The sequence below is a fragment of the Cygnus olor genome, chromosome 17, assembly GCF_009769625.2.
Source record: "Cygnus olor isolate bCygOlo1 chromosome 17, bCygOlo1.pri.v2, whole genome shotgun sequence".
Classification (NCBI taxonomy): domain Eukaryota; kingdom Metazoa; phylum Chordata; class Aves; order Anseriformes; family Anatidae; genus Cygnus; species Cygnus olor.
In genome coordinates this window covers 10,793,511-10,806,868 of record NC_049185.1, presented here as the reverse complement: position 1 = coordinate 10,806,868, position 13,358 = coordinate 10,793,511, and positions in this window count along the sequence as shown.

Sequence of the window (13,358 nt, the reverse complement as noted above, 5' to 3'; positions counted from 1 at the left end):
AAATCTTTCTACTTTTTTTTTTTTTTTTTTGCAAGTGGCACAATTACTTGTACATTGGCTTTTATCCAAGACAGATGGATTATCACCAGAACAATTTTCAGTAAACCCTCCTTGCATTTACATAATGTAAGTTTCTAACATTTAGCCAATTAAAAGAATTGGTGCTTATGGCTTTAAAGAACTTGTAGGTTAATTATGACTCTCTTTGTGGATACAATAGAAGTGATAAAAATAAAGCACTTTGGTAGTTAAGGAACCTGCTCACTAATTTATGCTACATGGATAAGACTACTATGTAGAAGGCTTATTTTGCTTGAGTAAGAATAATGTGTTTAAGTTCAATTCGTTTTTGAAATATCAATCCCCCTCCTTAATATCTATTCTATCAGTGGAAGTCTTGAAGGATGAGATTGATTTTCTAAGAAAAGTTCTGAAGACACTGCTCTGTTTTAAATAAAAAAGCTAAATATATTTCTTCTCATCTGTGTTCTAAATCTGAACCCTTTATTTGAACTCTGTCCTTACAAGTTCAGATGTACATACACCTTTGCAAGAGACTTCAAAACCTGCAAAATGGAAATTCGGATTTAACCATTATCACATAGATAATCCTTGGCTAGACATGTTCTGTTTCTAGAAAGGTAATTCCCCACGGAAAGGTCAGTAAGCACCTTTTAAAACTCTTTCTGAAAACGGTTGGTTGCACCATGTATGAAAGGATGGCATTTTGATGGCAACATGAAGTATATAGATGTATACACATATATATAATACATATAATGTATATATATTTATATATACACAGAAAGGCTTCAGTAGATTCTCCAATTTAAACTGAATGAGGGTTAAGCGAAAGTTAGCGAAATATAACATAGTTTGTATTATTATAGCAGGGCATATAGGCTCTGATTTTCATCACTAAAATTTAAAGCAACTCTTACTGTGGTAGGTGCTGCACAAAGAGGAAGTAAGTTTTCTCTATTAATAAAAAGTACTTAAACAAGAAAATCACAATTTAAAAAAAAAAACATTTAAATTTATTAGCTTATTGATCCAAGGACATTCAGAAAGCCTTGAACAGGATCAAGCATTTACATTCAGAGCTCTGTAGTCCTATTATCTCAATCCTTAAACAACCTCTCTTCTCAAAACATAAACAAACTTTTACTAATCTATTACTACTTTTTTGTTGTTGTTTTTGTTGTTCTGTCCAAATTTATTACTTTAAATGACAAGAATTCTTAGAACCATAGAAATAATCCAAAAATATTTAGAGGACATTAGGTTTTCTCTCATGAAAATTAAGTATTAACTAACATGAAAGCAACACCTTTTTATTTCTCTGCCAAAGAGCAAATTTAAGACTATGTTAGCCAAAGGACATAGGAATCATCCTTTGTCTATGAAGTTTACTTTTTTTTTTTTCTCCCATATTTTCTGTTTCAGAAAAATAGACCTCCTAGTATGTACTGTTAATAGTAATTACTTTATTTAGAATATATATTTTTTAGAGAAACATAAATCATCCTAGACTTCTTGACACATATTCTGTAATTCATATCATATGGATGGCTTCATAAGTCTTTCTAATGCCCAATAAAATATGCTACTCAATAGCATACTCATTACATATTAAACTGAGAATTCTGTTGCACAAGCACTAGTGTGTGATTTGAAAACAATAAAACCAGCATGAAGTTATGAATCATAATAAGGTTTCCGCATTTCTGATTTGTAAAAATACATTTTTATACTCTCTCCTTAGCCAGCACTTTAACTTTTCATCTAGGCTTGCTAAGTGAACATAATCAAAACATATTGTCTTTGTTTACTGGTACATATGAAGAAGTTTCATCGCTTCTAAATTTGTACCTGTGTATATGTTCAGAAGGTTGGCTTTCCTCCTTCTTGTTCTTTGTTTTGTTCTCCAGGTCTGGGATCAAAAAATTGAAAGTTCCTCCTCTAAATGCCTTTAAATTACCCTCTACTTCCCTTTGTACTGTTTTGGTATTCCGAATACGTGCGTTTGGACTTACATATACTTGGGTTTTGTATGGCATTCCCATTCCTCTCCTTATCCTTCCAGTTTCTTAGAAGAGATATTTATATACGGAAGGGTAATTAGAAACAAAACCCAGCAACGCATTTTTTCTCTTTAGAAAAAAAATTGCTCTCTTCTATGATTTCATCATTCCTTAAATGTCTAGTACCACAAGCTACTTGCATGGGGAAAAAATGCTTTTGTAGGGAATGTCATTTCTAAAAGAAACAGAACAATAGTAACTTCAACATTGTATTGTGGAGGGGGAAGGTACGCAGACAATGGCCTACATCATCTAATGGAGTGTTAAAAAGCAAAACTATTAGCATTTACTGCCATCACTCACAGCATTGTTAATCTAGATTAACAGTCAATGGGCTCTACACCTGGAGAAGGAATAATAAAGAGGCAGTTTCTGCTGAATGGATTGTGACATGAAAAGGAATTAGCTCACAACGCTGTTATCACCACTGCAGCTACTTACAGGTTTGGCAATTACAGCAGAGATTGATAGTACTTGGTAGCATACCGATTGCTTTATTGGCATGTGTCTGATAAATACATGCTAATCCATTAAACTAATGTCACAATTGATTCTTAGGTAGAATGCAGAAGAAAATCCAGGCACTAATCACCACTAACTATCATTAAGAAAACACAATAGCTTAATAATGAATTTCATTATGGTGGGATAAATTTAGCTAATGCCATCAAATTTATTATATACTGAATACTACTCCTGAATATTGTTATGTTGGAAGGAAACAATTCAGTAATGTGAAAAAGTCTCTGCTGATTTCTCTGTGCTAGATTCTTCTACAACCAATGATCAACAGCTATTTTCAGTTTGAATGACTTTGATGTGAACAACAAGAGGAAAAAAAGACAGAACAAAAATGAGATTTTCCTGAAAGCATTCCCTGCAGGTAGGTGTCTCTGTCTCAGTCTATGCTGAGCTGAACACCCATCCATCACTGCAGTTTAAAGGTGCATTACACAAAAAATAAAAGCAAACACCTGCAGAAATAAGTGCAAAACGGTCTGCTGGAGTAAGGTGCTCTAGTATAATAGCTTATTATCCTCAGAAGAAGTCTAAAAGAGCCAAACTTTATGACTTCTCATGGGTTTCTTATTTAATAACTTGTCTGATATTTTCTGCTAGTCCACACATACAAGTGAATATCACTGTCTTTTAGGTCCTGCACAATATGATGATTGACACAGGAATGATTTTTAATACTTTGCAGTTGTATTTTTCTTACAGAAGATTAACTGAAAGTTTTTTAATGAGGAAGAGACATTTTCAATGGCAACACCTTTTTGAATTCTTGTCCCCAGATACAAAATATATTATATACATTCATTTTCATTTTTCAGTTCAAACTGAAAAATACACTGTTCATCCAGCTACATTTTAACATACTTTGCTATAGGTTTGAAATGAACCTTGAAAGTATACCTTTTAAAAATATAGATTTTCATTACTATGTTATGTGTGGCCACGTAACAAGACTGCCTGAACATGCTCTAAAGTACTGAAGATTTTATATGAATTGAAATCCCAAGTTACATTTCTCCTTCTGAATATAAGTCAGTGATTACCAGCCTCTATTTGAGCTGAAAATGGCATTCTTCCAGATGAAGACACAGTGCTAGACTAGTAACATTGCCTCCCTGTGGCTGGAGGTCCCCAAGGCTGCCAGCCCCAACAGCAGCAGATCTCAGAGGGCTAACATGCTAACGTATCTCAAAGTAAATGATGAGGACTATCACGTTTTATTTTATGTTTGCAACAAGTTAAGCCTACATACACATCTAGTGAACATCTAATACACATCTATTATGGCTCCTAATGTGACTGGTACATTAGTGCACAGACACTAGCTCGAAGACCAAAGCAACTTCCCCAGCATTGAAAGAGGTCCGTGGCACAGCCAGAAATGCAAACAGTTTTCCATAGCCTCATCCATCTCGTAATCATCTGTTAGACAGTTTTTCATGTCTTCCAATTTAAATAACAAGACAATTAAATGAAATTTAACTATCTTAGAGCACAGGTACTAGTCAACAAGAACAACAACAAAAAAGGCGATCCCTTACACTATCAAACTAGCTCCAAAGTTTTTTTTTTGTTTGTTTTTGTCATTTAGTTATTTCTTTAGTTATTTCTGTGTCTCATCAAAACAAGATGAAAGGTAGGTTAAGCTTTTAAAATGAAAAGATGAAATCACTTTGGAGTTTGCAATCATTGTCCATTAATCCAAGTCCACATTAAATACCACAGTGATAACAACGTTGGCTGTTCTATTAAATTCCAAAGGACAAAAAAAAAAAAGAGGTTATGTATTAATCAGCGATAAAAATAACATCACCTGCGTTTTTGCTGTTTTTATTCCGTTTCACAAATCCTGATGACTGAAGTTTTTTTTTTTGTTTGTTTGTTCATTTTCTTAAAAATCAGTCTGTATCATATATTTGTCATTTAATGACTAAAAGGGCTTGAGAGGTTAAGGTATTACTATGCCAATTTGTATATATGGAACTGAGACACAGAAATAACTAAATGAGCTGCCTAAGAGCTGCAGCACATCAGCAGAAGACCTGGAAATTAAATCAACTGATTAATTGTCCAGTTGTCCACAGTAGGAAGAACCTACAGGTACGTCAGGATCTTACTTTTTATATTATTAGAATGATTAGAAGTGAGCATAATTCACTGGAAAACCGGGCACTTAGATCTCTCTGGCAGAAGGACAAATAATTGTTCATAGCTCCATTTTTTTGCCAAGCTTCTTTGCAATTTCTTTCTTTTCATGTCTGCCTAGCGTTGACAGTTTCTCAAGCAATTCTTGATGATCACAAAGATGTAGGTTTTCAAATATTTGGGGAAACTTCTAAGATGTCACATCTCCTTTTCACCAGTATGAAAACAAGACAAGCATTTGGCATGTGACTGGAAGTTAATTATTAAATGAAAAAAGAAGAAGCTTTCCTACTGTTATAGTTCAGAACTATAATGTTCAGAACATTAACCCCTTTTACAGCCCAGGAGACATAATGACATATTTCTTGTTGCTCTTTCCAGTATTAATTTTTCTTCTCAGTTTCAGATAAATTATTCTAGGCATGTAGCTGTAAAATAGCTTATAATCACTTAACAACCTCAGTCATTACAGATACCATACTTCTTGTTGAAGAATGTAGAGTTAAAAAGATTTCTGCAGGAAAATACCAGACTTTTTTTTTTTTTTTTTTAAGGGAACTGAATGAGTCTCATAAAATGTACCAAGAGTTCCTATTAATGTTCTTTAAGAATGGGCCAATGATGAAATTAAGTAAACACAGTTAAAATGTCTGTTCGTAGCCTATGCAATTCACTGTCACACAGCTTTTAGGACTAAGAGCTTAACATTGTTCAATGGATAATAATCAGTAGAGCTCCTTGCCATAGAATATTAATATTGCCACAACCTTAAAATGATTCAAAACAGGTTGGTGATATAAACAAAAATGTGGATGTCTAAACTCACACTGACAAATGGCTATGGGGATACATGCTGTTTGCCAGGCATCAGGCTGCTGTGAAGACACACAGATCTCCAGGGGTTTTGAGCTCCAAGCTGTAACTGAACCTCAGCCGTGGACAGGTACCTGACATGGACTTGCTCCTGCAGCTGCAGAGATTTTTCAAGGTTGGAAAACAAAGTCCAGGCCCATTTTCCCTCTATTAAATGCTCACTTCACAAATTCTCAGAACTTAAACATACTATTTCTCAGATTCTTTTCATAAAAAGAAAAAAAAAATCTAATATCTGTTTTTAAATGATGAGGAAAACACTAGTTCTGTTGTGACCCTTGAAGACAGCAAGAAGTAGTACTGATTATTCAGTCACTAGATACTTGAACTGATTATAAGGGAGAGGCTGATGAAGCTGCTGTATGAGAAGTGGAGCTACAGTGAGTAAAAAAAAAATGGAAGTTTTAAAGCAAAGAATTCTTACAACAGTTATTCTAAGAGCCAAGTACAAAACTCCATGCAATAAGGAAGTATTGGTTTTGTAAAGGAACTGGAAGCTTATGGTGATAAAAAATATAAATAATACTTTTGCAAGTACATGTTTTAAAACACCTTAAAGCACATGATACAAGTTTCTATCACGACCTGCGGTTTTAAATGAAAAGTTATCATTTTGTACTTGGATAACAGAAAATATATTAACAGCAAGAACAGTGACTGGAATAGAAGCCACTTACCCTGGGATTTTTTACTTCATGGAGGTTCCAATTTGCTTCTCAAATATATTGATACAGACCAGAAACAACTTAAATGAACGCCGTAACTTTTGCCACTGTGATGCTCACATAAGCAAGAAGATAAACAGACTGTATCTTGTAATTTTGTATATAAATATATATAAATGCCATGATTTGAAAATTATCTAGCAGGTATGATTAGGAAAAAGAAGATAGAAAGGTTTACTGTTATACTATGTCAAACTGCATGATATTTAGACAATAGGCCTGCAAGTACTCAGAAGGCCTATGAAATACACCAACTGCCTCTCACAGACCCTTTCATTTTGGAGCTGAATGTTAAGCACAGCTGATTTAAAGGCAAGGCATGGAATTGGCAACAGCCCGAAGGCACCTGAATGCTAACAGGTGCTGGAACTCCCTGGGTAATAAATGAGAGCACTCTGTAGTGGCATGTTTGTCACAAGGGCCCAGGGGCTTACAACTCACCATTCCTATTAGTCTAGCAGAGCTTGATTTGTTAACCTTGTAGTGGCCTGTTTTTTCTTCAGTGTAGTACATGAAGTAATTACAAGTTTCATGCTAGAACAGGTTGCCAGGGTACTTTCCGGAGCTTGAAGCAATGATGCAGACACGAAATTACAGACAGATGCCTGCAGTTGTGATGGCTACCTTAATTTGCTTCTTTCACAGGTCACAATTTTGGCTGCTTTATTATTCAGGCTCTGCTCAGCAACAGTAGGCTTACTGGGAACTTGTTGCTCCCTCCCACACATGGGTTTTAAGAGAGGCCCATTTTCAGTGCTAAAGGAGTGCTCAGCCTTGCTGATTCTAATGTGAAGGTTCTGTATTTTCTTACATGTTAATCTGCATCACTGCCCTTGCATCTTGCATCTTCTATAAAGTAACTTCAACTAGGTGAAACTATACAGTCTGGAGGAACAGACTGAAGTGTGAACTAGTTCTCTACCTCTGCCCAACCTTCTCTGCTAAGAGGATTTTTGGACTGCAACCAGAAGCAACATGTAGGTGGCATAGACAACAAAGGAAGGTTCTGAGAGTGCCTTAGGAGCTTAAGGGATAAGTCTTTGGAATACTGAATCTTAAATACTCCAGGTTGCTTCTGAAAATGAAAAGTACAAGCGTTAAGTACAGACAGTCTGTATAAAATTTGGTCTCTCCTGCTTAATGAGACGGTTGGTGAAGTCAGGAGAAAGCACTGCCTTTCCTCAGGACAGTATCAGACCCTTACGTTACAAGGCTGGGGTCAGTCAGTTCAATCTTATATTCACCCTTTCTATCCCTTGCTATCTCTGAGTGCAGGGGAGAAGTTACAGCGGCTGAGGTCTTTCAATGTATTACGAGATCTGTAACTCAACCTTCTGCCAATAGTTTTAATTTTACAATACTTTATTTTTGAGAAAATAGCTAGCATAGTCACATTCACAAAAAAGATGATGTTCGGGACCTGAAAGTTCTGTCTTGAAATAAAGGCAGCCATGATATTTTTAGGAACTGTCTTACTTTTTATAGGCACACCTTTCTTCAAAGGAACTCTGTCTTAGCAACATAAAAATTCAGGTTATTAAATAAGCAAGTAAGATGATAAATGCATTTATGAGAATCCTTTCTGGAAAGTATTTCCCCACCTTGTGGTATGAGGTGCTTTTATTGAAGAACTATCTCCTTACTGTTAAACATGAAGAAGTGGAAGCTGTGGAGCTTAAACCATTCTAACTTTTAGGTTTCAAGTAAGCATGGTCTTGGCCACACTGTATTTATGCTACTTGATTTTCTTGATTTTATGACATGGGTGTGACTTCTGATAAGCAGCTACATACAAAAGACTAGAACCAAGCTCTATCATTTTGTACTAAGAATAAAAAATTAACAATTTTGCATCTTCTCATTGATAGGATGAATGAAGACTATAACTAGTGTATAATGGCTTATTACAATGAACAGACAGTTTGACCACATATGTAATGCAACTTCAAACAAGTGCAATACAGCCGATACACCCTCTATACAAATATTATACAAAATAGAAACAAGAAATCACTAACATTCTGCTGTCCTCCAAAGCTCTGCTAACACTATAAAGCCTGGGAAAGTCTTGATATTGCTGTAGCAACTTTATGTAGAAAACCTCCCCAGACAGAAAACAACCTCTTAAACTTTCTGGTCAATTGGTTGAAATTCAATTAAAAGTTAAAAAGAAACTTAAAAAAAAAATAAAAATTAGATGTCACAATTGGAAGCTCTTTGAAAACTGAATAACAGTGGCTGTTGTTATCCCTATCTGTTCTATTTTTCGCCATGGACAAGTTTTCCCAGATAAAAATTTGAAAGAACAAATTCTGAAGTCACTTTCTATTTAATGTGATTGCAGAAAGCTGAAAAGCAGCAAGCTATATTCAACTCACTGAACAGCCCTGATATTGAGCGAGTCTCAGAGAAAACATCTTTCCTTTTAAACAAAGCCTGTTAGTTCTATGTCATTTAATTAAATTCACGCATCACTAGGCTTTGGTACTTATATGTGTGTGTATGTATATGGAAATTAAGAATTAGCGTTTATGTTTGTCTGGCTTTTGATTTCACTCTGAATATGTGATGACAACAGGTGGATAAATTTTACATACCTAAGGTAAAATTGTATACAAACCTGTAATAAAAGGTGTAGGGATCAGTAGGGCTAACAAAGTGATGCAGAATCATAAACATACCAATATATGAAATATATTCTATTATTCACTCAGGTACGTGGTGTACTATTTTGGCATGCAGGCACATCTTAATCTTGAAAGTGTTGAACACATCACAGGGAAGTCAGCTGTGACACTGGTGATTTGTCATTACATGAAACCAATTCAGATTAAAATTTCTGACCTAGAAAATACTGAAACAGAGCAAACAAATGCCTGAATGCTACAAACGTAAAGTTAGCAGCAGCACTTACTGAATAAATTTATAGCCTCTTGCTCATGTTAAGATTCTAATTATTTTGGTGGAGACATTTAAATCATTACATTTGTGATAATATCTACAGTTCCCAAATACTATTAGACTATCACAGTTACTGTCCATGTCGTCTTTGCCTTGATGACCTTATTATGTGAATGAACAAGAAGGATACAAAATATGGGAGATAAACAGTAGTGTCACAGGATTTGGATAACAGCCAAAATTCTGGTAGAAAACAGCAATAAGGAAACACCAATGATGTTATTTTCCTATTTCAACCTGATAGGAAAGCATTTCTTTATATTCCTTGGAAAAGCAAATGTAAAAAGAAAATGAATTAACCTCAGGCACATGATATTTCTATTGTTATTTGCAACACTGAAGTTTAATTAAAATAATTTCAAAATGAAAAGCATAATTTAATAAAATATTAAAATATTCCATTCAGAAAAGTGTTAAAATAGAATAAAATAGCTTCACTGTAAAACAAAATGAAGTATCTGACGTGGATGTAGACAGTCCGAGGCTACAACCTTCTTTCCCCTAAATTTAAGATTTCTGATGGGAAAAAATATGCTTCATCATATACTTTCTAACCTGCTTGGATTATTAATCCTACTCAATATATGCTACACCACAGCATAATGAAATCTTTGAAGTCACAGAGGAAGCTTGAAAGAGCAGTTCAGAGACAGAACCCTGCTTGTGCAGAGATGGAGGACAAAGACTTCATCCCATCGCACTTCTGGGTGTAACAGTGTGATACATAACCAGATGGTTAGCTTGAGCACAGTAGGAAGGATGAATTTTCAGAAACAGCTAAACCACAAGGAAGCAATCAAAGGAAAAAGTGAAACCACCTCCAACTATTCTAGCTCTAGGGATGAGCAGCACAGCCCAATGATAACCTGGGCACAGGAAAAAGGAAACAAATGCTGTCAGAAATCAAAATGACTCAGAATTTGCTATCAGAAATTTGTAAACAGAGGGAAATCACTGAGACAGAAAAAGATGTAAACCTGGCAGGAGACAGCAGGAACCCTACTGATAGCCACTGGTGATCTAGGCTTTAGGATAAGAAGAATCCTTCAATTCATAGTAGTGACATTCACTCATCTCTTGCTTACACGTGGTTTTCTTCAAGACCACAGCTCAAGGAGGTTCTGCTATGTATGACCTACTGAGTGATGAGCTTTGAAAAGAGCTACAGCAACAGCTAAGACAAATGTTCTCACTGACCAACTGCAACACTGCAGCAATCTCCTTAAGTGGCAACTCACCCATTCCAGGGTGCTGGTAATTACAGCTGACTGTGCTCATGATTCAATTTCTCAATGTATAAAAGTAAAGATAATGTCTAAAGGTTACAATTTAAGTTTTTCATAGGATTTTTAGGAGTAATAGATTTTTTCATTCCCCAACTCTTCAGCCTTTCTTCAGTTAATTAAAAGAAAACCGGCCAGAATTTAATGGAAGAATTAGCATCTTGCCTGGAATCACTGTGGGTTAAAAACTCACCTTGGTCTGCAAGATTTTTCAGCACCAAGACTCTCGTTGCCAAAAGAAAAATAAGGTAGAAGCTTACAAGAAACTCTGTCATCTCACCTGTGCAAATTATTTTCACCCCAGTGTGAGATGGGAGAAATGGGAGAGGGAATGCTGTGCATTGGCATGGTGGGAAGGAAAGAGGGCTGCAGCAGCAGCCTGGGACTGTCCCACGTGTTGCGATAGGGAGCCTCCCTGTCCCTGAGCTCTAGATATGAGGAGGTGAGCTGGTGGTCGCCACACCAGCCACAGGATGTGTTAGGGACTACATTATTGCTTTTCAGCTGAAAATTAGCTTTGTATACCTTCATGAAGCCAGAATGCCTGGTTTAATTAGTGACTTAGCTAAATAGTTACTCAATCAGATGCACTTTGGGTGGATTTTCCAATCACCACTGCCAAACAAAAGGTACTCCTCTTATATTAACAGGCTCCTACTAGTGTCAGCAAGCAAAGACTCATGAGCAATAATTTTTAAATGCAAGGATTTTCAGGTCTTTTCCACCACTGTAAAATCTGAATTAAGAACCACCGAAAAGTTTTTTGCACTGAGGAAATTACAGGTAGGATCATTCTGACAGGAATGAGGAACTTCCCCCTGCATTGTTCTGTGATCAAATGTGAACAAGCATTGAAGAACAAACCTTTGAGATTTATTTTCTTTCCAGTAATCAGGCTTCCTTTATAGTCCCAGTTTAGTCTTTTCTTACAACCATTTAGTGTAGACTTTAAAAATTGTCTCCCACATATATTTCATGCTTTTTTTATTATTTATTTTATTTTCTCCCTATCCATTTGCCATAGACTCCTCCTCCCCAGTTAGCTTTTCACAAATTTGTTCTTATAAATGAGTTTTTGGTCAGATCACGTATGGCTGTTTTAAGATGTTAGATATATCAGATATTGTTTTGTAGGCGTCAGAAAGACTGACACATTGGGGTCTTTGTTTTCCATTATCACCTTTTAATTCAAATCCAGGCATTTATTAACACCTTTATGCAACAAAGGAAAGATATTGTCTTGTTTGTACAAGCGAACAAGTGCACTGCCACTGGCAGAATTGTAGCAGGGACAGCGCTGCAGTAGGATGACTGTATAATAGAGCTTAAAAGGGGAAGGTGAAAATCTATAGAAATATAAAATTTGTGCTTTGTTTAGCTTGTATAGTTTATGTGCAGGTGTAGACAGAGAGCCCTCCTCCATGTATCCAACCAGTCTGATACAGGACACGCACCCCTGTGCCCGTGATCAGCCCACACCCACCCTTCTATATGACCTGAACTCGGCCTGTCTCTAGAGCATGTATTTATACACTATCACACTGACACCTAGTTTTATAGATCCTGATGCCACTCTTGTAACAATGAAAAACACTTCTGTAGGAAAAAAAAGGTGGTTTTTTTTGTTTTTTTTTTTGTTTGTTTGTTTTTAGTTTTATAACCTGTAAACACATCAGTACAGAACTTCAGACTAAATTAGCTGCCATACACATCCCAACACCCGAGTGGAGTGAATGAGTAGAGAACAGCAGAGCAACATGCTGAACAAATATTAACTTCATCTGGAAAACAGGTCTATGAGGAAATAAATAAATAAATAATAATAAAACAACCAACAAAACCCCAAACCTGTCAAAGTTCTTGGAAAATGAGCTGATATCAAGTTACAACAGAAATGTAAAGTAACCAAGAATAAACATGTTTCCCAGCAGAGACGAGCTTACAAGTGGTCTTTCAGCTGGGGTCAGGGGTGTCCAGGTTCAAATGCAGATGGGCCGTGAAAGGTGGTAGAAATCCACATTGCTTAAATTATGAGTCGATAAACTTATTTTTCCACATTCATACTTTATGAAAGTAGCTGTTGCAAATCAGCATAGCTGCACTGACACTGGCAGAACCAGGCCCATTTTTCAGCTACATATAATCTAATCTGAGACTGTAGACTGAGAAACAGGTACTTCACCACAAAAATTAGCTTGGAATATTTCATTACTCAATGTCATTGTCTTGTAGGAGCTGGGAACCTTGTGGCTGTTTTTCTTTCTGCTGCTTTCAAAGATTCTTAACAATGCTTCCTTTGAAATTGTGTCTGCTCTTTTAAATGTGGATGCTCACCACTTCTGAGAGTGTTTGGGAGGAACTGAAGCAGACTGGCAAGGAGAAAGGAGAGAAAAGACAAGTGTTTCTGTAGGAGGATATTAGAATTAAGAAAAAATTAAGTCAAAGGTCAGGGTTTGTTCACCAGTACAAAGTTGAGGGTAAATATATTCTGTAGGTGAGTACCGTAGCAAAAACACTCATTTTTGCTGCTGCATTGATGACAATCTAAGAAGCTTTGACAAATATTTGGCCATTTCTTCACATAGATTACTTCTTCATTCCGGCCATGTAAACAGTTGTCACTGAATAATCTTTATAGTGTTTGGTAAAAAGAAAATATTAAAATTAACTTGTTTTTCTGCTAATCAGAAGCAGTTTCTTTCTCTGCACACTCTGAGCTATTTATTGTGAGGGCTCAGAGCTCCTTTTAATCAGCAGTCCAGACTGCAAAA